The sequence below is a fragment of the Vicugna pacos genome, unplaced genomic scaffold (genome assembly GCF_048564905.1).
Source record: "Vicugna pacos unplaced genomic scaffold, VicPac4 scaffold_21, whole genome shotgun sequence".
Taxonomy (NCBI): domain Eukaryota; kingdom Metazoa; phylum Chordata; class Mammalia; order Artiodactyla; family Camelidae; genus Vicugna; species Vicugna pacos.
Window position 1 is genome coordinate 13,863,457 of NW_027328742.1, and position 26,130 is coordinate 13,889,586.

At 55.6% G+C, this 26,130-nt stretch overlaps 1 pseudogene; it reads left to right on the forward strand.

The window, feature by feature from the left end:
• The first annotated feature begins 909 nt into the window (after positions 1-909).
• Positions 910-22,733, forward strand: LOC140694355 (uncharacterized; annotated as a pseudogene).
• Positions 22,734-26,130: the final 3,397 nt, after the last annotated feature.

The following is a 26,130-nucleotide window of genomic DNA, read 5'->3' on the forward strand; positions in this document are numbered from 1 at the left end:
TTCTACTTTGGGATTCAGCAGTCAACAAAAAGCAAAGAAATCTTTTTTGGTCCGTGGTTAATGCATTCTAGTGGGGAAAAATATACAACTTAATAAAACTAGAGTTAGAAGATGACTGTAAGTCTTGGGGAAAACAGAGCAGGGTCTGAGCAGAATAATAAAGATGGGGATGGTTGGTCAGAAGAGGATATGGAATTTAAAAGAGAGTGATAAGAAATGTCAGAAAATGACATTTGATTGGGACTTACGAGAGACGAGAGTGTGAGCCTGGCAAATATCTGGGGAAGAGTGTCTCAAGGGAAGACAGTTCAAGTATTTTGATGCTGGGGCAGGGCTGCTGCTTTTGAGAAATAGAAAGCAAGGCTGGAAGAGAGTGAAGGATGGGGGAGTCTTAGGAGATAAGAACTTGTAGGTAATAGAGGGTTTACTCATAGAGGAACTTGAGGCCACTGTATGGAATTTAACTTAGAATAAGTTGATAGATTTGTAGGGTTGTTTTAAGAGCAGGAGTGAAATGACTTCCTTTCTGTTTGTGTGTTCGTAAAGGACCTCATGGACTACTGTACTATATATGAAGTCCATAGAGACGTACACGCATGCATTACACACACCACACATACCTACAGACAGACAGACTTAAGCCAAGCATGCAAAATAAAAATCCCTACATGACGTGAAGCAAACCAGACCCTTCAATAACCCAAGGACGCCCGGTCGACTAGAGATCCTTGGGGCCACAGGAGGACAGGTAAGCCGCATAGGCACACGGAGCACAATCCCACGGCCCGAGGGGAGCGAGTGGGCCGCGAACCCCAGGGGACACTAGGGAATCCCCATGAGCCGCGGGGAACCGAGAGGCCCGCGACGGCTGGTCGACCTCGGGGAGGGGGGGGGGGGATACGCTCGGCGATGCACATGGGACAGGTGGAGATGACAGGGCTGCGACGGCTGGTCGTCCTCGGTGGGGGGAACCACTCGGAGATCCACAAGGACGGAGGGGGCCGCGTAGCCCGCAGGACACAACGGGATCCACCGTGGTCGCGGGAGCGACTGGGACGCGAACCACATGGGACACTCGTGGTCCCGTGCGAGGCCCGCTGGAGCCGTGTGGAGCCTCTGCTTCTGGTCGACCGCACGTCGACCCGGAAAAAGGGGAAGCCGGCGAGGTTTCACAACGGGGCGCAGCCGGCACCGACACGGCGCGTGCCGGCTCGGACACCCCACAGGCGCCCGGGGGTTCCCGCCTCCCGCAGGGACGCGTTGGGGGCGCGCCAAACACGCGGCCACCGACCGTCCGCCGGGCCGCCGGGCCAGGCCCCACCCGACGCCCGCGGCGGCGGCGAGCGACGTGGCGCGGTGCCCCGGCCCCGGGGAGGCGGAGTCTGGGGGACGACGAGGGACGGACCCCCCGAGTCCCCACGGGCCCGACCGCCCCGACCCCAAGGCGGACGGGCGACTCCCCCCTAAGGTTCTTTAAACCTCCGCGCCGGGACGCGCTAGGTACATGGAGAGGGCGAGGCGGGCGAGTCGTGGACGGCAGGACCCCCCGGCCCCAGCCGTCGGCCACCGCCCCGACGCCGACCGCCACACTCCGGCCAATGACACGGGGCCACACCGGGCACCGGCCGGCCCCCGCCCCACCACCGGGTCCCACACCGCCAACGCGTGCCGACGGCAACCTTACCCGGTTCCCCCCGCGTCCAGACAGACCGCCCGCCCTCCTTCCCACCTCCACCCCCAAACACAAAGGCCCTGCAGGGCCACCAACACGCAACCGCGTTCCGGGGTCCCCCTTCTCGCCACGGGGGACGAGGGGGGCCCACGATGCGACGCGGAGCACAACGGGCGGGGCGCCTTGGGCGTGTGGGGCGGGAAGCGAGAGGCGAGAGGCGTGCGCCGGCCGGCAGGCCCGGCCGGGGAAAAGAGGCCCGAAGCTCGCTCGGGTGGGGGGGGAAGCCGAGAGGCACGTGGCAAGGCGGGGCGGCGGGATCGAAGGAGCAGAGGGCCGACGACGACCCGTGGGGACCGGCCCAGGGCGAGCAGCCGGAGGCGGCCGCGGCCGCGAGGGGCGGCCGGCGCCGGAAAGACGAGGGCGCGGCGTGCGGAGGGGGGCTGGCACAGCCCACAGAGCCCTCGGACCCTCCTCTCGGCAAGTGGCGGGGAGGCCGGGCGGGGAGAGAGAGAGAGAGACACGGTCGCCGGAGGCGCCGCGGGCAGACGCGGCGTCGCCTCGGGACAGGAGGCCTTCCGGCCGAGACCACGGGTGGGGGGGGCACGCGGTGCGCAGGAGGAGGAGGGGGCGGGCGGGGGGAGACGGGCGGGGAAGGGAGGCGAACGAGAGCCGCCCCACAACCCGTCCCTTGCACGCCAACCCGCCGCTGTTTCCCTCTCCCTCCCCTCCGGGACGACCGCCGGCCCGGCCCGGTCCCGACCGGCCAGGCCACCCGCCCGCCCGGGCAGGCGGGGCAGGCCCGCCCGCGGCACACCTCCGGCCGCCCTCTCCTCCCTCTCCCGTCCGTCCGTCCGACCGTCCCGCGCCGCACGGGTGGGAAAAGCGAGCGAGCGAGCGAGCGGGCGGGGCGGGCGAAGGCGCTGGCCAGGCGCCCTCGTTTCGCTTCGCGCCGCTCTGCTGCGCACGCGCGTTAATGATCCTTCCGCAGGCTCACCTAACGGAAACCTTGTTACGACTTTGACTTCCTCCCGATAGTCAAAGTTCGACCGTCTTCTCGGCGCTCCGCCAGGGCCGTGGGCCCACCCCGGCGGGGCCGATCCGAGGGCCTCCCAAGGGCAGGGACTTCATCAACGCAAGCTTATGACCCGCACTTCCTGGGAATTCCTCGTTCCTGGGGAAGAGTTGCAATCCCCGATCCCCATATCACGAATGGGGTTCAACGGGCTACCCGCGCCTGCCGGCGTAGGGTAGGCGCACGCTGAGCCAGTCAGTGTAGCGCGCGTGCAGCCCCGGACACCTAAGGGCATCACAGACCTGTTGTTGCTCGATCTCGCCTGGCTGAACGCCACTTGTCCCTCTGAGAGGTTGGGGGACGCCGACCGCTCGGGGGTCGCGTAACGAGTTAGCATGCCAGAGTCTCGCTCCTTGTCGGAATTAACCGGACAAATCGCTCCACCGACTAAGAAGGGCCATGCACCGCCACCCACGGACTCGAGAAAGAGCCAGCAGTCTGTCAATCCTGTCCGTGTCCGGGCCGGGCGAGGGTTCCCGTGTTGAGTCCCATTAAGCCGCAGGCTCCACTCCTGCCGCGGCCCTTCCGTCAATTCCTTCAAGTGTCAGCTTTGCGACCATACTCCCCCCGCAACCCAAAGGCTTTGGTTTCCCGGAAGCTGCCCGGCGGGTCATGGGACTAACGCCGCCGCCTCGCCAGCCGGCATCGTTTATGGTCGGAACCACGACGGTATCCGACCGTCTTCGAACCTCCGGACTTGCGTTCTTGATTAACGAAAACATTCTTGGCAAATGCTTTCGCTCTGGTCCGTCTTGCGCCGGTCCAAGAATTTCACCTCTAGCGGCGCAATACGAATGCCCCCGGCCGTCCCTCTTAATCATGGCCTCCGTTCCGGAAACCAACAGAATAGAACCGCGGTCCTATTCCATTCTTCCTAGCTGCGGTATCCAGGCGGCTCGGGCCTGCTTTGAACACGCTCATTGTTTCCAAGTAAACGCTACGGGCCCCGCGGGACACTCGCCTAAGAGCATCGAGGGGGCGCCGGGAGGCAAGGGGCGGGGACGGCCGGCGGCTCGCCTCGCGGCGGAACGCCCGCCCGCCCGCTCGCTCCCAAGAGCCAACTCCGAGCTTTCCAGCCGCAGCAACTTTAGTATACGCTCTTGGAGCTGGAATTACCGCGGCTGCTGGCACCAGACTTGCCCTCCAACGGATGCTCGCCAAAGGATTTCCAGTGGACTCATTCCAATTACAGGGCCTCGAAAGAGTCCTGTAGGGTTTGCCGTCACTACCTCCCCGGGTCGGGAGTGGGTAATTGGCGCGCCTGCAGCCTTCCTTGGATGTGGTAGCCGTTTCTCAGGCTCCCTCTCCGGAATCGAACCCTGATTCCCCGTCCCCCGTGGTCACCATGGTAGGCACGGCGACTACCATCCAAAGTTGATAGGGCAGACGTTCCAATGGGTCGTCGCCGCCACGGGGGGCGTGCGATCCATCGGCCCGAGGTTCTCTAGAGTCACCAAAGCCGCCGGCGCCCGCCCCCCAACCGCGTCCGGGGCTGGGGGGAGGCTGACCGGGTTGGTTTTGATCTGATAAATGCACGCATCCCACCCCGCGAAGGGGGTCAGCGCCCGTCGGCATGTATTAGCTCTAGAATCACCACAGTTAGCCAAGTAGGAGAGGAGCGAGCGACCGAAGGAACCATAACTGATTGAATGAGCCATTCGCAGTTTCACTGTACCGGCCTGTGCGTACTTAGACATGCACGGCTTCATCTTTGAGACAAGCATATGCTCCTTACTGGCAGGATCAACCAGGTAGGCGAGGTAGGCGAGACCGCGCGCGCACACACGCGCGCGCACGCCCCGGGGTGGGGGAGCGCGCGGCGCGGCGGGGCGGAAACGGGACCGTCCGTGCCGGACGCGGGGTGCGCGAGACGCCAGCGGGGGCGCGGGGCGCGGCGCGAGGGGAGGTGGCGGAGGACGGAGCCGGCCCCGAAGGCCCCCCGAGCCGCCACCGCGGCGAGGGGGCCGACCGCCACGGGCCCGGGGACGCAGACAGCGCAACGCGCCGTGGCGCGGCCCCAAGGGACGGGCGGACGGGGGAGAGGACGGACGGACGGAGAGAGGACAGGACGAGCGAGGAAGCAGAGGCCCACGGCCGGCGCGCCCGCGGACGGGCGACGCCGCCTGGAAGCCGGCAAGCAGGAGAGGAGGGCCGTGGAGCCACCGCCAGGGGCCCGCGCCAGCAGCGCAGACGCGAGTCGGCCGCCGGGGTGCGACACGGGGTCTCAGCGCCACAGGCCCTCCGGCACGGGGGCGGCCCCGCGGCACCCAAGGCGCCGACTGGCTCTCTCCTCGGCACCCCACGGCACCCTCACGGGGGCTCAGGGCCACCCTCGCCCGACACCGCAGAGCCTCAGAACGGCCCACCGCAAGGCTCTCCCGCCGCACGGGCCGGCGCTGCCCTGCCCTGCCCCGACGCACACCCAAACGTTCGTGCCGTGCCGTGCTGAAGCACCCCGCCTACCCCGGCGGGTCCGACGACGCTTCACCCGGGGCCACCTCCAGTGGAGGGACAGCACCCACACGCGGTGAGGCCACGTTCTGGTCCAGGGCGCGGGGTCGGCGGGGGAAGGCTCGGCGCGGGTGGCCATCGGTCCGGGCAGGGGAGGGCCGCCGACGACGGGGAGGGGCCGCTCGCGCGCAAGAGCGACGGACGCAGCAGGGGTGGGGGGTGCGGGCGGGCACCAGCCCAGGGAAGAGGAAATCCCGAGACACGACCGGGCCGCCGGGGAAACAACCGCAGGATCCCACCGCCCCCACACGCGGGGGCGGCCCCACGACGCCCAGGACGCCGGCCGGCCTCCGCCAACCCTCGGCGGTTCGTCCCACACCCCGGCCCCGCCGCCGGGACTCGCGCGCAGCAGGCTAACCCCCAACTCTAGAGGATAGCCCCTTCCGCTCGCTCACTCGTCCGTCTGTCTCGTCTGTCCGTCCACCACGCCACATCATCCAGCTTCGTCTGGCTCGCCCCCAGGCCTCGCGGCCCGGGGAAACGCTCCCGAGCGAGGCGGCCCGACCCGTAGCCCACGCATCGCCACCGGTGGCTGCGCCTCGGGACCAGAACAGGTGGGGTGGCTCCTCGCGGCGGGGAGACGGGGGGGGCACAGAGTCGGGGTGGACCGCCTTCCCCCTCCCCCACGGCACGCGCCGGTGAGGCAAAGGCCGCGCGCACACACGGCCCCGCGCCAGACGCCGGGCCCGTCCCGGCAGAACCCTCCCCCGACTCGGAGGGGGGAGGCGCGCGCCACAGCAGGCAAAGAGCAGCACACGGCCCCACCGCGGGGCCCGCGCAACCCACACGCCAAAGCGACGGGGCCCTGCCCACACGCTGTGGCAGTCACCCCCGTGGTGACTGCACGCTCTGGGTGGAGGAGCGGCGGCTGGGGGTTGTCCGGTACCCCAAGGCTCCCCTCTCAGATCGCTAGAGAAGGCTTCCTCTCACCGAGGGCACATCGCCCCCTACCCAGCGTGCCCCCTTCAGGCCTACGGCAGTCCGCCAAGGTGGACGCCAGCGCTCGGCTGGGCGGGAGGGGTCTGCGGGAGGGGTAAGCGGCGGGCCGAAAAGCGAGCGTTCGCGGTCGGGACCGGGGAAAGCCCGTGCCGCCTCGCGGGGAGGCGCACCCAAGACCGCGTGGGGACGAGACACACGCGCGCCCACAACGGCCCATCACCCGGCCCCACCACGTTCGCTCCCACGCCCGGGCGCGAACCCCGCAGAGGGGGACCCACCCGGCGTGCGCCCGGCCACATCAGTCCCCCACGGTACAGGGTGAGGGCGACGATCAGGAGGCGGCCCGGGCCCCACCGCGGGTGGGGAGCGGCCACGCCTCGCTTACCATCTCGACCCCTCCGCGCTCCTCAAGAGTCGCTCGGGACACACGGCCACCACAGGGGTTACCCGAGAGGACTCGCTGGGGACCGGGAGCGATGCCACCGCTCGGCCTCGGGCACCTGAGGGACAACCTGGAGCGCCCCAGGGGCACCACAGAGGGCCAAGGCGAGACACACGCTCACACCCCGACCAGGGGATAACGTGGCGTGGCGGCGGAGCAGCCCTCCCCCACTGCGGGAGAGGGCCCCTCGCGAGACAAGACGCCGAGCAGGCCAGGAGGCGAGAGTGTCTGCCGCGTCACAAGACCCCGGCCCCGCCAACACCACAAGGCACGGGAGACCGAGGTCGGGCCGGAGTCCGCACCCCTTCCTTGCCCCGCCACCCACGGGCGGCGGAGGAGAGGCGAGGGGCCCGCAGGCAGAGCGAGAAGAAAGGCCACGTTTACCATGAACGTCCCGTCCCTCGTCTGGCACGGCTTAGGCCCGGCCCGGGAGAGCATGACACCACCGCATCAGTCAGGTGAGCGAGCGAGCGAGCCATGGGGCAGGGAAGCCCCAGAGGGGAGGGCGCGGCGAGGACAACCACCAGAGGGGGCCTGCTTCAGCCTCACCAGGCGCCACCCACTCCTCGGTCCTCTCCAAGGAGAGCGGCCAACGACCCCAGGCGGAGAATACCTGACACGCGGCACGGAGCGTATGAGGGTGGGCTCGTGCCAGCCACCACCGGGTGCCTGCGACGGGGAGCACGCGGGGTAAAAGACCCACGTCGCCACCTCACCCCACCGCCCTCGGGCCACCGGAGTCCGGAGGCCGCACCACGGGCCACGTCAGCCGGACGCACACACGAGAGCCGGCGCGCAGGCCCGGGCGGGCGGCTCGAGTGTCAGAAGCAGAATCGGATGCTGCCAGGCCAGGCCTCATGCAGAGAAAAAGCCCAAAACCCCACACGCGTCCGGAGACCCAACAATCGGTGACAGACACCGAGGAAGACCGTGTTACCACCTATCTGCTGGCACAAAATGCCCGACACGACAGAAAAAATGACAGCGCCCGGAAACGGGTCGGGTCCACGATTTGCAGGGGGGGCCCCCGGATCTCGGTCCGGCCACCTGCCCCCAACCCTACCCCCATTAATGGCAGACCCGAAGCTCTCGGGGGCCATCTGATCGACCGTCGGGGGGGGGGTGGTAGGGGGAGGGGCGAGGGGAGGGGTTTAGGGGGAGGGGCGAGGGAGGGTTTAGGGGGAGGGGCGAGGGGAGGGGTTGAGGAGGAGGAGGAGGAGGAGGAGCAGTGGGAATGGGAAGGGACGAGAGGGAGACGGGATCGGGATCGGGCCGGGGACGCCCTGCCCGTTTCTCGCCCGCGTGGCCGGGGACTTGGGGAGATGCCACAGAGGCGCCTCCGACGAGAGGGCCCCCCCACGAGGGGCCGCTCCCGAGCACCGGGCCCCGGGCCCCGGGCCGGGGAAAGCCTGCCTCCCCCACATCCCTCGCAGGACGCCCCCGTGCCGGTCCCCGAGTCCAGATGAAGTCTCGGTCCCTCAAATGCCACCGGAACCCACGCGGGCAGGCTTACGGGCCGGGGGGCGCCCTCCCTGGCCTCCCGCGCCAACAGGGGCCGGCCCAGCCACGTCTCCGGATCCATCGGGACTCAGAAAACATTTCATCCAAGGAGGCGCCTCCGACGACCGGGAACCCCAGCGCGCCAATCCCCGGCCTCACCGCACTGGGCCCGGGCCGCTCCTCGCCTCAGGAGCAGTCGTCCAAGGGACGCAGACGAGGGCCGGACCACCTAGCCGCCGGCGGCCCGGGCGCGGGACACCCTGTCCCTTTCCCCCGCGGCGGCATGGCGCAGGCCGCGTCCGATCGGCTCGGGTCGGTCCCCGCGGCTGGAGGGGCACAGGCGGATGCTGTTCGACCACACGGCCACACGGCCACACGGCTTCCCCCAACACACGAGATCCTGGGAGCGCGGAGACAGTCACCCCCTCATCGGCCTGCGAGTCCAATCTGTGCCGAGAGCAGGACGCGCCCGCGGCTCAGCGCCACGGGGACTGTCACCGCCGGTGTTTTGGAGGCCAGAAAAGACTGGGATAACATAAGCCAAAATATTGCAAGGTAAAGAAACACTGCCCACTAAGAATACTACACCTGTCCACAAAAGAAAAAAGAAAGAGAAAAGAAAAAGAGAGAAAAACTGCAAGACAAACAAAGTTCAAAAATGACAGCAGTAAGTCATTCTTGATCAAACATTATTTTAGCTGTAAATGGGCTAAACTCCCTAATAAAAAGATACATAGTGGCTGAACGGATTAAAAAGCCAAGATCCACCTATATGCTGTCTGCAAGAATTCATCTTAGATTTAAGGACACACATAGGCTGAAAGTAAAGTGAAGGTAAAAGATATTCCATGAAAATGGTGACCGAAACAAAGCAGGAGTGGCTATTATACTTGTCCCAGACAAATGTGACGTTTAGCCAAAAACGCGACAAAAAATGTGTTATGTAATTATAAACATGTCAGTTCACTAGGAAGTTATAACAATTGCAACTATTTATACACATCTAATAGCAGATCGTCTAAATATGTGACGCAAACATTGACAGACCTGAAAGGAGAAATTTAATGCAGTACAATAGTTAGCATCTCTCTATCTGATTATCAACAGCGGATAGCACATTGAGACAGAAATCAATAAACAACCACTGGACCTAAACAACACTTTAGACAAATGGACCTAACAGACATACACAGAACTTTTCATCCAGTTGCAGAATAATTCACACTCTTTTCAAGTGAAAACAAAACATTCTCCAGGATACATCACATGTTATGTCACAAATTGAAGAAGATTGACATCATACCAAGAATCTTTTGTTGCACCATGAAATGAAACTAGAAATCAATTACAGCACAAAATTAAAAAACTCCACAAATACGAGGAAACTAACTAACACAATCTCAAAAACCACTGGGTCAAAGGCAAAATCAAGAGAACTGCCGATTATAAAATTTGAATTTGAGAAGTCATAACTCACCTCTTCTCTCTAAGACTTTTAGATAAAACTAGACTCATCACAAGGCGGATGTCTGTTACTTAGGACTTATGAACTGTGACTAATGGCAAATGATACCTCTACATGGAACAGAACACCTCTCATGTGAAACATTTTACTAAGTGCTTAGGAGTATTGATTTTTAAACTGAGGTCATGTTTAAAGTGTTCTGTATAGAAATCAGTGAATTAATTGTCAATGTCTATTACTCACTTCAATCACAGAGAATTCAGATGCCCAGCCCTGCACATGACTGAAGAGGATTCACGCAGATCTTGGGGCTAGCAGGTGCAGATTCTCTAATAACTACACACCTCAGATGTCCATTACCAGACGTGTGGACAAAGTCAGCATCACAAGAGACAAGCACCACTCGGAGGGTTGGAATACTCAGATTTATTACACTGGCGGGCTCAGAGGGGCTTCTGCTCTGAAGCTCTGAGCACCTCCAAACCTTGTGCATTAGGTTTTGTAGAGTTAATTGCAAGCATGGGGCTATAGCCAGTAAGGTGTGAACAGCAAAAGCAGGGAATCAGTACACTGGAATTTATCTATTAGGAACAGATCATGCTACTTTTGGGAGCCCATGATTGGGTTAACAAATTGTAACAGACCCCAGCCATTCGTCTCCTTAAAGAAGAGCAAATGTGCTCAGTTGACTGCCTTGCAACCAGGCACCTGTGCATCCGCACGCCAGTCTCCTGGCCATAAAAAGCAGAGACAATGCCTTGCTTGCATAGTTGAGGTTTTAGATAGAACTCTGCTCATTGCAAAGCAACCACCCAGGCCCTCAGCTATAAACACTGGGTGTCTCTGCTGTTAGATAGTCTTCTTTGCCCAAAACAAGGAGCTGGCTGGGCTGGTGGTCTTTTCTAACATAGCTATAGGGATATATCTTGTTCCCCTCTTCCCATGACTTCCCCGAAGATAAACAAAGCCTTTGTACTCACTGTGATTTCTACAATCTCAATCCCACCCTGTCTTTCCTTAAATTCCTGCATTCCATCACACAACTGTTAGTGATTTTTCCTTTGATTGTGCACAATAAATGTGGGGGCATTTGAGAGGCTCGTGGAGTTGGCTCCCGACTCCCTCTCCCTCTCTTGACTTTTTCCACAGAGTCTTGAGTAATTCATTCCGTCTCAGTGGGACTTCTGCTGGCCAGAACCCAGTTACTGGCACTTGTTGGGCTAGGACTTATGCGTTAACTTGTTAGCCCAGTAAACCAACACTTACTAAACTTCAGACTTATGAGTTAGCCCAGCAGTACTTAGATCAGTAAACTGACACTTATTACACTTAGATTTAAGGGTTATCTTGTTAGTCCAGCCTGGCTTTTCCTTCTCATTATGAGAAAATGTCGATCGTGGCAGTATTTTGCCTTGAAAATGAGATAAGCTAAGAAGCACATTTTAAATATAAACTATTTTAAGTACAAAATAAGTAGTTGTATTCCTTTAAAGGCAGGAAATTAAAAGCATAATAAACTCTGACTTTGACACACTTAAAATAGAAAAGTCAATATAATGTGTTTTCATACACCTCTTTCCCCGTGTCAGTAACTTCTCAGCCCCCTTCACGTTACTCCCGAGTCCCCGCCAGTGACCTGTGGTGTTTACCTCCGACCACACGGGGAAGGGGGGCCCAGGCAGTGAGAACGAGGGGCGCGAACCCTCACCCCGTCCCAGCAGCTGAGGACAACGGCCGAAGCGGGTCCGCCGGCGCGCCCGTCCCCTCCCTCCTGGACTGGGAACCCAGCTCGGCCAGGTCCACACACACCCCGGTGTGAAGCTGGCTTAGCATGCGGGGAAACCGGCATCACCTCAGACAGCGAGCGAGGAGCGTCCTCCTCCTGCAGGAACGAGGGCCCCGCGGTCCCGAAGCCGCCGTGGCGCCGCCCGCTCCGCCCCGAGGAAAAGGAGCGTCGCCCTCGGGGAGGACGCCGACCACGGCTGTCGCGGAATGCGCATGCGCCCCACCACCTAAGACCTGCTGGCTTCGCGCGCCCCCTGCAGATCCTTGGGAGCAGTGCTGGATGTTCAGAACTCACCGGAGAACACATGACCCGTCCCAGCCATGACGCTAAATCACTGGAAATCTCAGTGCCCTGGTCTCTTTGTTAATGTCACTGGTGATGCTCTGATCCAGCCGTGACTGCTCTCTTGCCTGGATCATGCCTCACTCCTTGGAACCACGCCTGGATCAGATGCAGAAGAGTCTCAAATCCCATATTTAGAGATGATCAGGGTTGGTCTGGAATCCAAACCCAAATCTCTCAACTCCCTGGGGTCCTCTGAGGAGCGTGGCTTTCTCAGAACCGTCTGTTCCATGTCAGGAGCAGACCAAGCCTCAGGTAGCTTAGAAGGAATGTCATGCAGCCCATGCTTTGGACAGTTCTCAGTCCTGACCTGCATCATCTTGAGACCCTTTTGTAATTCCTAACACCCTGTTTTCTCATACCTGTATTGATGGTTATTGACGGCTAACTGAAATGTTGTTCTTATAATGCAGAGGTGCTATTGTTCTTCAGATAACAGAATATTTTGAAGGGAGCAATTATTTATCACTCCCCCTAATTAAACATACTTTTAAAGCTAGAAATTTTTCAGGCGGGCAATCAGGTCCTCTTCTTGTACCAGTTGCTGTGGTGCTGGGATTATCTGGTCTGAGCTCCAGATCCTGATCCTTCTGGTGGCTTATGGTGATACCCGTGTGAACATGTTTCTCCTTGTGCATCTGTGTGGAAAGGGGACAGCCCTGTTCCCAGATGGGACAGTTTCATGCTGACGCTCAAAGCAAGCACAAAAAAGAATCACAGAGTCCCCAGTACCAGCTCTCCCAGGTAGAAACGCCACCTCCATCACAGTGTTCCTGTGCTCCCATCAGGCCTTCCCTGCTCCCAGCAGGTCCTGCATGAGCAGTGTGACAGGTGAGTGCCTGTCCCAGCACAGCATGGTGGTGACAATCCCACCTTAATCTGTTTACCTTTGGAAGTTCCCACACCTCTCTGAGCTTCACTTTGCTCTTCTCAAAGACAGGGTTGTATAGGCATGGACCCCACAGGGTTTATGGGAGGAAGTCATGGTACATGCTCACCTGGCCGCTGGCTCTGCAGAAAGGGCTACTGGGCGTGCTGTGTGTCTTCACATTCATCCTTCTCTCTCCCCAGTGAAAATACTCTCAGCCTCATCCTTCCCCGGCCTGTGGCCTTTCTGCATTTGCAAAAGAACATGCCACAGCACTTTAACCATGATGCCCTCACAGCCTCTTCTAGACGTGGTGCACCTCCCATATTCACCCGCACAGATGAATCACAGGACAAACTAAAGCTGTAGGTGGTCTTTGGATCCACAACAGGGGCTGCTGTCTCCTCAGAACAAAGTAGGTTCGGGGGCTGTACTGGGGAAAGACGGACAGAACCTGGAGCTCACACATCTATTAATTCCCCTGAAGAAGAAAATGAGTCACAAAGCGCTGTGGGTGGGGTCCCAGCCTCCCTGGGATTCAGAGGACTGTTGGACTGAGCTGATCCCTGAGAGACCCATCCCCCCAACAGCCCCATCTCCCTCACCTGCTCTCTCTACATGCACCTCCATGACCTCCATAGCTGGGGGCCAGAGCAGGAAGAGTGGGGAGCAACCCACTCACAAAAGTGCCTTCAGCCCAGTCCTGAAGCTCCTGTGCGTGGAGGATGGGGTAGGCTGTGCCCATGGCCTTGGAGAGAAGGGTGTCGGTAGGACCACACTCACAGCGGGTCCCTGTCAGGCCTACTGCATGACCAGCCCTCCCGCTACAAGGACGGCTGTCACAGGGGTGGAAGTGGGCTGAGGCCACCACCTGGGTCCAAGAGCCAAAGAAGGGAGTGTGAGAGCTCAGCATGGATGAAAGGCCAGGCCTCTGACTCTAGTTCATGCAGAAACCTCCCATGCCCTTTCCAGTACCTTGGGACCCTAGCGGCATCAGTACCTGCAGCTCACCTGGCAGCCCTGCACAGTTGGCCTACACTCCACAAGCCACACGCTACAAGATACAGTACCCTCCAACATGATGCACCTGCCCCACCTTTTCCGGGTCATCGTGAACCTTCTAGCACCCACTGAGGCAGGGCCAGAGGGTAGGAGGCCTGCAGGCAGGGGAAGCTGTCTGAGTTGGGGTTCAGAGGCTGTGTGTCCCTTTTGAAGGCAGCAGAGCTTTCTTTTGGGGGAAGACACAGGGAAAGTCAGTTCTGTGGGTGAACCTTTCTCTTTACCCTCCTCTTGTGCCAACCCCACACCTGAAAATTTGCTGGAGAGCCAGAGGAAGGGTCAACTTAGGGCCTGGAGACAACCCCTCTCTGTTTTTACCAGCACCCCTGGCGCCGCAGCCAGCGTCACCGCCACCAGCTGCTCCAGTAGTGGCACAAGCAGCATCTGCCCCAGTGGGGGCGCACTCTGAGGCGGAGCAACGGGGCCCGTCCACTCAGCATTCCATCTCCAGCCTCAAAACTGGAGACAGAGCCAGCTCCAGCCCCAGGGCCCCTCTGCCCCTGATACATGACCAGGAGGAAGGGGACAAGTAAGGAGCAGTCTGAACTCACAGCCTCCCCACAAGGCTGGCGGCAGAACTGCTGACTCTCCTGGATGTGCTGCTGGGTGGGCTCTCATGGGGGTGCTGGAGCAGGGCTTCCCTTTGAAATAAGCTGTCCCACCCCATCCTTTCCAGGATCCAGACTTCTGGGACCAGAATCCAAGACCGCAGCTCCACCGCTAATCAACCATGTGACCGGGGCAACCCTCTCAAGCCCAAGCCTTCTCTGTCCACCTTCAGAGGTGGAGGATAACAGGATGTTCCGCACAGAGTGTATGTGTAGATTAAATAGGTAGAACAGAAAGAAGAGCGGGTGGGGCCTGGCCCATTGGTTGCGGGGGGGGGGGGAGGTCACCCTGTGCAACCAGGTCCAAGGGTCACCCAGAAATATGCCCAGAGGTTCAGCTGCCCTAGCACTTATCACATATCTGATGTGCACTTAAACACAGGGAGAGAAACAAACAGCCTGAGTGTAGCTGCCACTGGGGAGCATGCATCTGGGGAGTCAGACCAGAATGTGATCAGGATGGTGGAAGATGCCCCCTGGGGTTGAGCAGAGTGGAGCTGCCCTCTGGAGCCTGGAGTTAGTGAGGTTGGGCTTGTGGAAATTCCCCTCTCCTTTACCCATCAATGCTGGGTCCTGTGGGTACTGAGTCCCACAGTCGGTGTGGTGCTAGTGCCCTCAGCACAGAGAAAAACCCAGGCTTCAGCCATGTCCTCTACGTCCTGGACTCCCACTCTGGTGACCCCCACCTGGGATGCAGAGATGAGGTATCGCTGATCATGTGATGTTCCCTCTGCTCCGGGAGGTGTTGAAGAAAGTGGCTCCCTCTCAATGTCTGGGATTCACCCAGTCCCAGAAAAACAGCCCTGGCAATGAGCACATGGCACCACCATCCATGCCACTATCACTCAGCTGAACAGTGTGGCCAACTGCATCATCACCCCTACCACAAGGGCTGAGTGTGGTGGCCCAGGAGCAAGCCTGGGTGGTGGAGCACTGGGTCAAGGCGGCCAGGGTATGGGATGGACCATCCAGTGGAGCCTGTCTCTGGAATCTCGGGAATGGCCTCTTCTCCTCTGCCTGCTTTCTGGATGGAAGTCTGCGACCCAGGCCCCTGCACAGTCCCAGGTCCATCCTGCCGGGGCCGTGCTGACCTTGACTCCCAGCTCTCAGTGGGTGGATGCTTCCTACCTGTCTCCTTCCTCGGGCTGAGCTAACTTCATTCCTGTGGATTTTCAACATCCTGCTGTCTTACGTATTGTGTGCCTTCTAGGTCCTCCCTGGGCTCTCTGGGGGTGTGTCTCATCCAGGGCAAATTGAGACAGTGAGGGGACTAAAGCAAGAGCAAGCAGGGCAGCAGCTTCCCACCTCCAAGCCTGCTATGTTCCCCTCCCCAAGGGTTCCAGTCCTCAGGAAATTTTGCTCCCTGAATGCAGTCCTCTCTGCTCTGCCTCAAATCACTCTCCGAAGGAGACATGGGGCAGTTTCTACGTGGGTGGGTGGGTGTCTCTCCACAGGAAGTTCAAAGTCAACGTGGGGTCACTTATTTGTCTGCCATCCCCAACCCCAGGCAGCTGGCACCTCCTGGGGGAAACAAATTTGACAGGCATGATCTGGGTTGGGGGCCAAGTCTCTAAGCCCCCTTGGGAAATAGGCCATCATTCCTACTGCTTTAGGAATTTATTTTCTTAAACGCCCCAGGGGCTGCAGTCAAATTGGAGAATTTCTAGTGTTCTCTTTATACCAACAGAGCCCTGCCCAGCTGAAACTCAAACTGGTGAAAACAGATCTTCTCAGGAGAAATGGAAATGGAGGCCCCAGGTGACCAACCCCAGGGCTCCATCCCCAGCCCCACAGCACCTTCCTGCCCAGAGAATCCCAGTGAGACCCTCATCCAGGCAGTCTGAACACTCCATGTTCTCAAGTAAAAGGGATTTGCCCTTTAACTCCTCATGCACACATTTTCTCTGAACTTCTCCTTCCTTCTTCCCCTTCCCCTTAGGAAGAGCTTCTGGAAATGTAAAGATCCGCGTAGCAAAGCCGATTCCTGGAGCAGGGGTCTGCTCATCGAGGTAGCGTGGAGGCCTGAGGTCTGGAGGGGGGAGGGTCAAGGAGGGAAGGGGACGTGGTGGGATGTGGTTTTCAGTTTCTCACTAAAGCGTCTGAAAAATCCCCATCTTCTCTGGATCAGCAGGACGAGGGATGTGTTCTGCCCACAGAAAGGTGGAGGGGCAGGAGGCCCGGGGAATGCGGTGTGTCCGTGCTACTCCAGGAGGGGGCACTCGGATGGCAGCGCTAGCGGGTCTCTGGCTCCCATTCTAGTCCCTCCCGCTGGCACGTGGCTTCTTCCAGGCTCCTGGGTGGACGGGGTGGGTAGGGGGAACTTTCTTCTCTGACCAGCCCCATCTGTCCTCAGGAGCCCAGGTCCTTGCTGCCCATTCTGTCTTCACTGCACCTCCGAGGGGAGGGCGCCCTTCTCATCCCAAGGATGAGCACTGCAGGGGCCCTATGGTCTAGGTGTGCATATTGCCGCCCAGTCCTGGGTCCTAGAGGCTGGACCGGAGGCAGGTATGTGTGCATTCTGTGACTCCACACTGCGCCCAACTCACCATCAGTGCTGGTCAGTCACGGTCAGGATTCTCACCTTGGTCCCCAGTCAGCAACGACCCAGGCCCCGGGTGGCCCATGAGAAATGTCTGGGAACTGATGGGAGCTTAGTTGATCCTTCCTGAATGACTTCAGAAGCTTCATGTGAAAGAGGAAGCAAAGTGCCCTGTCCCCTCCGACCTTGTGAGTCAGAGGTGGTGCCTCAGGGGTCACGTTCCTGAGTGCATGAAGAAAGCCTGCTGTGCAGGGGGTGTTCTGAGCTGTTCCCGGGGAGGGCAAGGCTTCAGCATGGCCTTGTTTCCAGCCTGGGTGGCTGAGACTGCAGGGATCCTGGGGCAGGCAGGGGCCGCAACCTGGCCTCCAAGGCCCATGTCCCCTCCATCCACAGCTCCACCCAGATGGGGGCCCGTCACCGCTTGGGAGCCCGAAGGGCACAACTCCCACCGATGGCGGAGCTGGGCTGGGGGAGGGACGCTGCCCCAGAGCCTCTGGCTGAGAAGGGGTTATGGCCTCTCCTCTGTGGGCCCCTGAAGCACCCCACTGCCCCTCGGCGGGCCTCTGCCTCCTCAGCCGGGAAATGGAGGGAGGATGACCCCGTGGGGCCAGCCTCACAGAGCGGCGATGAGGAGAAAGGTAGGAGGGTGCGGGGCTTTCTGTTCTGCTTCAGCAGGAGGTGAGGATAAAAGTGACATGGCCCTGAGACCTCAGGAGAACCTGGCGGGTAAGTGGGCGTCCAGTACTTGCCAGGTGAGGAAACAGGCTCCGGGGGGCTAGGCTGCAGCCCCAAGTCACACACCCAGTGCGTGCCAGCGCTGGGATTGTTCTGGAATCAGAGCATGCTGGAGGGCACGTAGCACAGCTACCAGTGCCCGGGTCAGGTGTCAGGGTCTGAGGTCGGGGGGCTTGGGGAACCGGGTGAGGGGGGCAGGCTCAATGGCTCTGTCCTCCACTCCGGCAAGAGCAGCCTCCAAGCCCAGCGCCCTGGGGCGGGGCCTCCAGAGCCCGGGAGAGGCTGCGGGAGGGGGTGAGCGCCCTGCAGGGGAGGGGCTGCAGGGTCACAGGAGGGCGCTACCCCCAGCTGGAGGCCCCCAAATCAAGGGAGGAGGGGCCTCCCTCCTCCAGCCCCGCCTCCCACTGCCACGTTAGCTAAGATCCTCCTTCCAAGTGACTGCCAGGAAGGCCTGGAAAAGCTGATGCAGGTAGACTTGGTGATGGGAGTAGCCAAGGTTCAAACACCCTGTGATTTGCTGACACAAGTCTTGGGGGTTGACTAGGAGCCAGGGTTCTTGTAGGGCGAGGGGTGTGGAGATCGAGGAGGCTAGTAAGAGTCCCAGACTTCTCCACCTGCAAACAGTGGGGTGGACCCAGAGCTGAGGGTGAGGGGTTCTCACGGAAGGGTCTGTGGGGCCCTGAGATCAGAACCCAGGTTCATCCTCTCCCTCAGCAAAAACATCACCGACCTGGTGATGCTGGACCCAGTGTGGAGGGTGATCTGGATGTGAGTCTGGGGGCTGAGCAGGGGGACCAGGGTCAAGGCCTGGGAAGAGAGAGGCCACACACCAAGGCCTGGGCTGTCAGCATTCAGCAGACCTTTTGTGAGACCCTCATGGCCGGTCCTGTGAGCTGGGGTGTCAGGCCCATTTTAGGGGTGAGGAAAAGGAGGCTCCACATACAACAGTGGTCCAAGTTCCCTGGGCTGGTGGAGCCACAGAACTGGCAAACCACAGAGCTGCAGGGTGTTTTGTTGGAGCTGGACTCAGCCTCTCCCACAGGGGCTTCCATAGGGTGAGAGTGAAATGGGGCCTCGCAAAGTCCAACATCACATAAGTGGCGGAACAGTCCCCTCCTGCCCCAGGCTTCAGCTTCCCTGTGTGTCAGCAGAGAGGGTTCTGCTACAAGCTCCCCAAGACTCAGCCCCAATGTCTTCCCTCCTGTGGTGCCAAGATTTGGTTTGGATCTAAGTCCTGATTTCTGTGCATGCCCGGCCCCCTCCTGGGGCCTGGTCACAGGGCAGCATGAGAAGGAATGGGCATGGGGGCTGGCAATGACAGCAGGGCTCTTCCTGCTGGGCTTCGGCTGCCTGCCTTCCAGGGGCGTGAGTCTCTCCCACGTGTACATGTTATTAAACTTTTGTTTGATTTTCCCCTGTTAATCTCTTTCATGTCAATGTAATTCTTAGACTGGCCAGAAGAACCAAGAAGAATAGAGCAAAACTTCTTCCTCCCCAACAGTCCACAGTGAGGATGAGCTGCAACTTCCCTGGCTAAGCACACCTCACTCACAGCTGCTGCAGCTGGAGAGCCTGGGGCGACTGACAAAAGCCAGCAGTAGGTGAGATTCTTACCAGGTCAATCCCCTGAGTCTCTGCCTGCAGAGTCTTTTGGAAATGAGAAAGGTAAGAATTTTCCTCTTCTAGAATTCTATTAGCAGGAGAAAATATTTGTAGGGTTAGCTCCTTGGACTCAACAGTTCTTGGTTTGAAATTCAGTGAGTTACTCTTGGTTTGTGGATCTTTTCCCAACCAGACATTGTCACTAGTTTTCTTTATCTCTGTCTTCTGTGTCATTTGTCATAAGGAGAACAACCGCTGGTCAAATTAGACTTTCTTTTTGTCTGTCCAGTGTCTTGAGAGCTTGGCCTGTTGGCCAGTGAGGAAACTCCCTGATCTCTCCCACTCAGGAGGGGCATGCGCAGTGTGAATTTGGAGACCAGCTGAACAGACTGGAACTCCAAGCCTCCTCCTGGTCAGTCTGCACCGGTTCTCAAGGGAGCTGGCCATAAGGTGTCCCAGTCCACGAGGGGCCTCTGTTGTCTCAACCTTCGCTGCTTTATTACTGATATAACAAAGTTCTTTACTTTCTCAGACTTTCTAGGGAATGAACTTTTGGATCATGGGGGCTACATCATGTTTGCCGTCAACAAGGATACCTCCCGCACCCACGGTAGACTGGAAAGTCCCCGCTGGGTCTTTCTGCAAATAGGCTCTTAAGATATTATTCTTCAATGGCCAATGATGGATCCTTTGAGTTGGAAAAACTTCTAAATTGCTAATTTTTTAGAAAGCTCTCATCACTGACAGCTAGTTTATTAGCACTAATGGAAAGACCAAACTTAAAAGTGGATACAACGAAATGGAACAGCTAACCTGTAGAACAGCCTTAGTTAAAAAAAAAAAAAAAGGAAAAGAAAACAGAATAGAAAAATAAAGTTTTGAAAGGCCTTACTGAATTTGCAGTCTCAGCTTCCCCAAGTGGGTTTTTCAGATGCTATTTAAAAACTTAGACTAATGTCAGGCACAATTTATTATTTTTTGTCATTGATATGTCTTGATTTATGCAATAAAGCACTAATCATTTCACTGCTCAGGTTAAGTTTTTCTGAACCTTGGCTTTCCTTTGATAAAAATGACTTTCCCTCTTCCCTGAAAAATGGGAACATATCCTGTACCCCTCAGAACCAAGGGTCCTTCCGAGTTGATACGACCCCCACGGAGAGAAAGTGAAAAGCACGCTCAGCGCCTGAGGACCCCGGCTCTTCAGTTGCGCCATCGCCCACGGGCGCTTTCAGGAGCTACAGTGACTGAAGGCCTCGGGACAACATCTAGCCTGGGAGGAGTTTCTCGAGACGCAGGAATAAGGAAAAGCCTCTTCTTCCTCAACGTGATGCTTAAATACTGTCACTGCCTGTCAATACAGGCAAGGGCTTCCAGTGCCAAAGTGCTTTAGAAGTGATGCCTGAACTTGGCCTCCTCACCCCGATGACTGAACTGAGGCTTGAGGGCAGAGTTTTGGATGAAGCAGAAAAGACTGCTTTATTTCTTTGCCAGGCAAAGGAGCTCACAGTGGGCTAATGCCTCCAAGACTGTGGGCCTGCCAGGGAGAGAAGGAAGGGTGCTTGAATTCAAGGAGTGGCACTGGTTTCCTTGGAGATCACATTCTGGGTGACAAATTGTTGCAAAATTGTCCTTGCTTTTGCTGAAGCAGCTCTTCCTTCCACTGGGCATGTCATTATGGGCACATGGTTGACCTCTGGCTTTGGGAATCTTCTAATATTCTTGTGCTTAGAACAAAGGGTGTGCAGGAAGGGAGGCTGTGGAAAAGCGCTAGAAAAAAAAAAGTGTGCAGTTTAAAGTCAGGCTGGTATATGTCTCTAATATCTATGCAGACTGAGACCCAGGGCCTCCTTCTGCAGCACCGGCACAGGCCAGGACCTGCATCTCAAGCAGCAAAACACAAAGAAACCACAAGAGACTACAAACGAGTGCCTGTGTGTGCAGTTGCAGTGAGTTATGAACAGTAAGAGACAGAAAACAGAAACCCAATTGCCACTTCTGAGGTGTCGGGGGCAAAAGCACACAGCCCCACCAGGGGGCTGGGCAGACCACCCAGCCACCCGTCCTCTCCAGCCTCACCCTGGTGGGCCAGAGCAGGAAAAACGCCATCTGAACCCTTGAACACCTAAGCAGTTACAAATACCAGATGGTCGCCAATGACAATATTCCCCACTGCGAATTCCTTCCATATCTATGGAAAGTGGGAAGTGGACGCCATTCTCCCCAAACTGCTTCCTAATGAACTGGGGTTTCATCTGGGTTTTTTTCTGATGGAAAAATGCACGTGTTCATGCCATTTAGAAAGGGGTCATGTTAGAGATTGTACCGTAGTTTGACAAAGGTAGGATACATAGCACATCAAAAGCTAAAAAACATATAAAACCCTGGAATAACATTGATGAGCACAAGCAATAGCTGAAATATTCCTGAAATCATAGAGCACAGCTTTTAGGAATTGAAAACAAACTTGGAAACCAATGAGGGACGTCAGAGCGAACTTCAGGGGCATTTGTGTCAGCGCCGTCAACATTCTGAATCCAGGTTTTCACGTCATCAAGAAGGGAAGGGGCATTTCCAGATTCATCAGGGATGTGAACACAGTGCGTGGCAGGAGTAATCACACTGCTTTCTCCCTGAGAAGCCGGCAGTATGTCTAATGCCACCTGGCTCTGAAAAGCTGTCTTCCACACTAGGGGGAACTCCGTGTTCAACAGTGTAAAACTCTGCTGGCTATCATTCGGGGCTTTTGTGTGAAGTTAGCCAAGGCCTCTACGTGCAGGGTCACCTTCTCCAATCCTATATTAGGGACAAAGAAGTTGAGTAGACAATCAAACCAGAGCAGCGTGAGGACAAGCCCCAGCAGCAGCCCTTCTGAGAAGAGGCTGCTGGGTCATCCTTCTCCTTGGAGTAACCAGGCGCAGCCCAGATCAGAGCTCAGGCCAGGTGAGCTTAAACCACTTGGCAAGGAAGACTCGGGGCTGCACACCTACGGGTGTGAGGACTGCGGCAAGTGTAAATGTGAGGAGTGCACCCACCCAAGGCCTGCCATCAGGTTGGATCTGCAACAAGCAGTCCCTGCACTTGGCCCAGAATGTGACTGACTGGGACCTGTGTCTGCATGTGAAAGGTCTCATCTCTCACTTTTCCAATGATGATGAGGACAACTTGTGTCCCTGCTGCCAGTCTCACCACTGTACACACTGGTCGGCCACAGGCGTCATCTCCCTCTTCTTGTCCTGACCATGGTGTTACCTTTCCGCCTAGGGTTGCCCCAGATTGTGCCAGGGGTGTTACGATCTGGTGAACAATTCTTAATGACACTGTAAACATTCACATAGGTTGCTGCAAAACTCCCACTGTTTTTTCCAGACACAATGTGCTGTATCTCTGTTTACACAACACCACCTGTGTCTGAGAAAACCAACCTATGCCCCACTACATGACACAGTCACAAAACACCACACCACTATGTTGCACATTGGGAAGCGTGTGAACCGATCAGCACATTTTCAGACTGTGTCTTGCCCCACAGAAGCCTTCGCTGCAAGACCCTCACTTCCCTTGGACCCCATGCACACCACACAGTCACAGTAAAACTTAACTTTTGCTTTCCAGGCTTCCTGACAAACCGTTCAGTGCAAAGAATATCTATGTGAAGATCCACCACTCTGTAAAAAAGAATATTTTAAGAGGCTATTTTAAATTTGATCTTGCTGGAACTTTTTATAAGGGACCTCAAGTTAAACCTTTAAAGGCCTCCCAAGGTCAGGAAAGCCACACCACCAGCCCTAACCTGCAGTACCTGCAGGCCCAGGTGGATTTTTCTCTTCCTGAGTTCCAAAATATCTTGAGGTTCCTGCAGCTGCCATGAAGTGGCCTTCCTCATTCACTTGGAAAGGTTGCTAGGAACCTAAGAGTTTCCTGGAGGTCTCAGGTAGAAGGAAAAGATAAATGCTTCAATTCTGTTCACAAAGGTGTAATTTACCAAGTTCCTGTAAGCCATAACTAGCTTCAGGGGAAGATTACCTCATGTCTGGAAAATAAAGATTAAAAGCCAGGAATAGTTCAGATAAAACCAAAAATTGGAACTATATTCATCAGTTTACTCCATTTCATGTAACTAATATTTCGTTAACAGTTTTATGAAATAAAAAATTCCATTAGATTTCTTGAATTTCTTACCCAGCCCAGTGGTGTGATCTGAAAATCAGAAACCTGTACTTATCAAAAAGTGCTTTCCATAAACCTTTCGGAAAGGAGGCATTTTGCAAGGGCATCAGAGTAAAAGCCTAACTGTCTATGAGTGACAGAAGGCTCAGGAAGGCATGGTTACAGACCTGATTACAATGCAGCTGATAAAGAAACTTGGTTAATGCTGTGACATACATTTTAAGACAATAACTGGAATTATGATTGATAATATTTTATCAGGACATACCAAATTTTAGGTATTCCATATAACTTCTAGACTCTTTATGCTAATAACATTCACAGGTACCATATAATGTAAGATATTTTGTCATCACTCATTCAATAATGCTTCCTATGTAATTTAACCTATCAAATGAATGCAATCAGTTTGGGATCTCTTTTGGGGATGCTCCAGGGGCTCTTTGAAGCATTCCAAAGTTAGGTGGAGGTCAAAGAAAGTTAGTTAATATTTGATAATTGGGAAGTTTGTCAGAGTTTTAAAATACTTGGTCAGATAAGATCGTAGATCATTGCAAAACAATTCTTATTTGTTTAACCAGAATGACAATAAAATATTTCAAGAGCAGCTAGGGAACAGATTGCCTAAAGACAAAGAAATTCACATACTCTGTTATCAGAAGCCACTCAACAGTTTAAGAAATCTTTCTTTCACTAACAGAGAGTAAAAACAAATGCAACCTTGCATCTGTCTACTCTTAACAAAATCCGTTTACCTAATTACATTTAGTCAAGCCTTAGATTTTCTTAGAAAATCCCGACCATGTACAAAATTCTTTTCTCAGTGTGTCTTTTCCACAAACCTCCTTCAACTTTCTGTATCCATGTTGTTTTGTCCCTTATTTTTTTCTGTTCAGAAACAACGAGCTCAAGGAGAAAATCATCTTTTTTCTTTTTCCTTTTAACAAAAATCATTTCCATTCCTCACACCTTTATTTACTGAAAACATACTTCCAATTTTTTTCTTACACACTGAAGGGCATACATACGGCATGCGGTATTACAGTAAAATACCACCTTTCCCCTAGTCATGGGTCTGTACCTCGTGTTGAACCAAGCAATCAACATTCTTCCCAAGGGACTGTGATGAAACAGAAATGATGTCACCCATTTTGATCTCTAAGCAAAAGACACGAAGCAGACCTCAGTCAGCAGATGGAAGCCTCAGAAACCAGAAAGAGCAGAAGCTGAAACTGAACTACAGAAATCCAGAATGGGTTCCAAGTCCCACTAAGCCCGTGATCACTACCCAGGTGGCACCTCCCAGATCAGGAATTCCAGGTAAGGGGTTCCACCAGATTGAGAATCCCTTTTCCAGAGTCTTACCCAGACATGGGCCCGGAGCCCTGCTGTGCACCCCTAGGGACTTTCGCTAATTCTGGCTGAGGGGTCGTGACTTCTCTGATGTTGCTTTTCTTCTTCTCCACATAACTTCAGTGCAGCAGGAAGTCTAAGCTGGTGCAGGTGAGGGAAAAGGGTGTTTCCCCAAATCAACTGTGGCTTCAGCAGATGCCTGGGTGGCCCCTCCTCCATTCTCCACTCCGTTCCCATAGTCCCTACCACCAGAGACAGAAAAGTATGACCCTGATGAAAGAAATTGGAGAATATGCAAATAAATTGAAAGACATCTCAGGTTCATTGGTTGGAAGAACTATTATTGTTAAGAAATATTTCTACTACTCAGAGCGATATGTATATTCAATGTAATGCCTGTCAAAACTCCAAGGGCATAGTTCCCTTAAACAGAAACACAATTATGCAATTGAAACTTGGGCTTGAACAAATTAATAGAGCGTCAAAGTGTTCAAAAATGCAATAATTAAACTTTCAACTTTGTAAGTTAAAAGAAAATAAAGATAAACACAAGTGAATTAGGTTTGAATCATTTAAAATAAAGTAAATTTTAATAAACATGTAAACATAATTAGGAATTAAGAATGAAATGAAGAATGATTATTTTATTAATAACAATTTTAAAAAGCAAAACTTTCAGGGAAGTAAAATAAAAAAGGACAATTCAGACTTCATTCTCATTCAGGATGTAAAAATTTAGAAGTTTTAACTCTATCTAACAACAAATGAAAAACTAAGTAAACAAACAAAATCAATGACTCCTGTTGGAAGCCTCAGAGAACTGAGGTTACAGGTCCCATTGCCATCCCCAGACTGGAGAGACAGACAGATGGACACAAAGACATCCACTGACCAGAGAAGAAATGCACAAGCAGAAACCTCCACGGACCCCAGGCAGGAAACCCGAACCGTAGCTGACAAACTGCTGGAGGCGCAGTGCTCCAGTCTGAGAGTTAAAAACGGCAGGGGCCGCAGTTCCAGGAGGCCCCCCAACTTCTGTTCAGGATTCCTACCAGGTTTTCACATTGACAGTTGGAGACAATGTGCCTCACTTCCAGCAGGGGAAACAGAAAGCAACTATTTTGAAATAGGCCCACAACATTTCATTCTTCTCAATGAGGGCTGCCCTCAAGAGACAATGAACAGACCATGAACAACTGGGGACTGAGCAGAGCATAACTGCCCTGAAATACGCAAGTCCAGCCCTCCCTGGAGAAACCATATAAATGTAACAGATGTAAGAAAAGCAGTAGCCAGAGAGCCAATCTTTATGCATACCAAAGAACTCACATGATAGAGAAACTTAATGTTCACAACCAATGTAAAAAAGCTCTCATTGATCATAAGAACATATTCTCATTGCTGAGCAGACAGGTCTATAACGACTCTGGGTGAGCCTCCATCCAAGCTCCAGCCCTGGGTGCACAC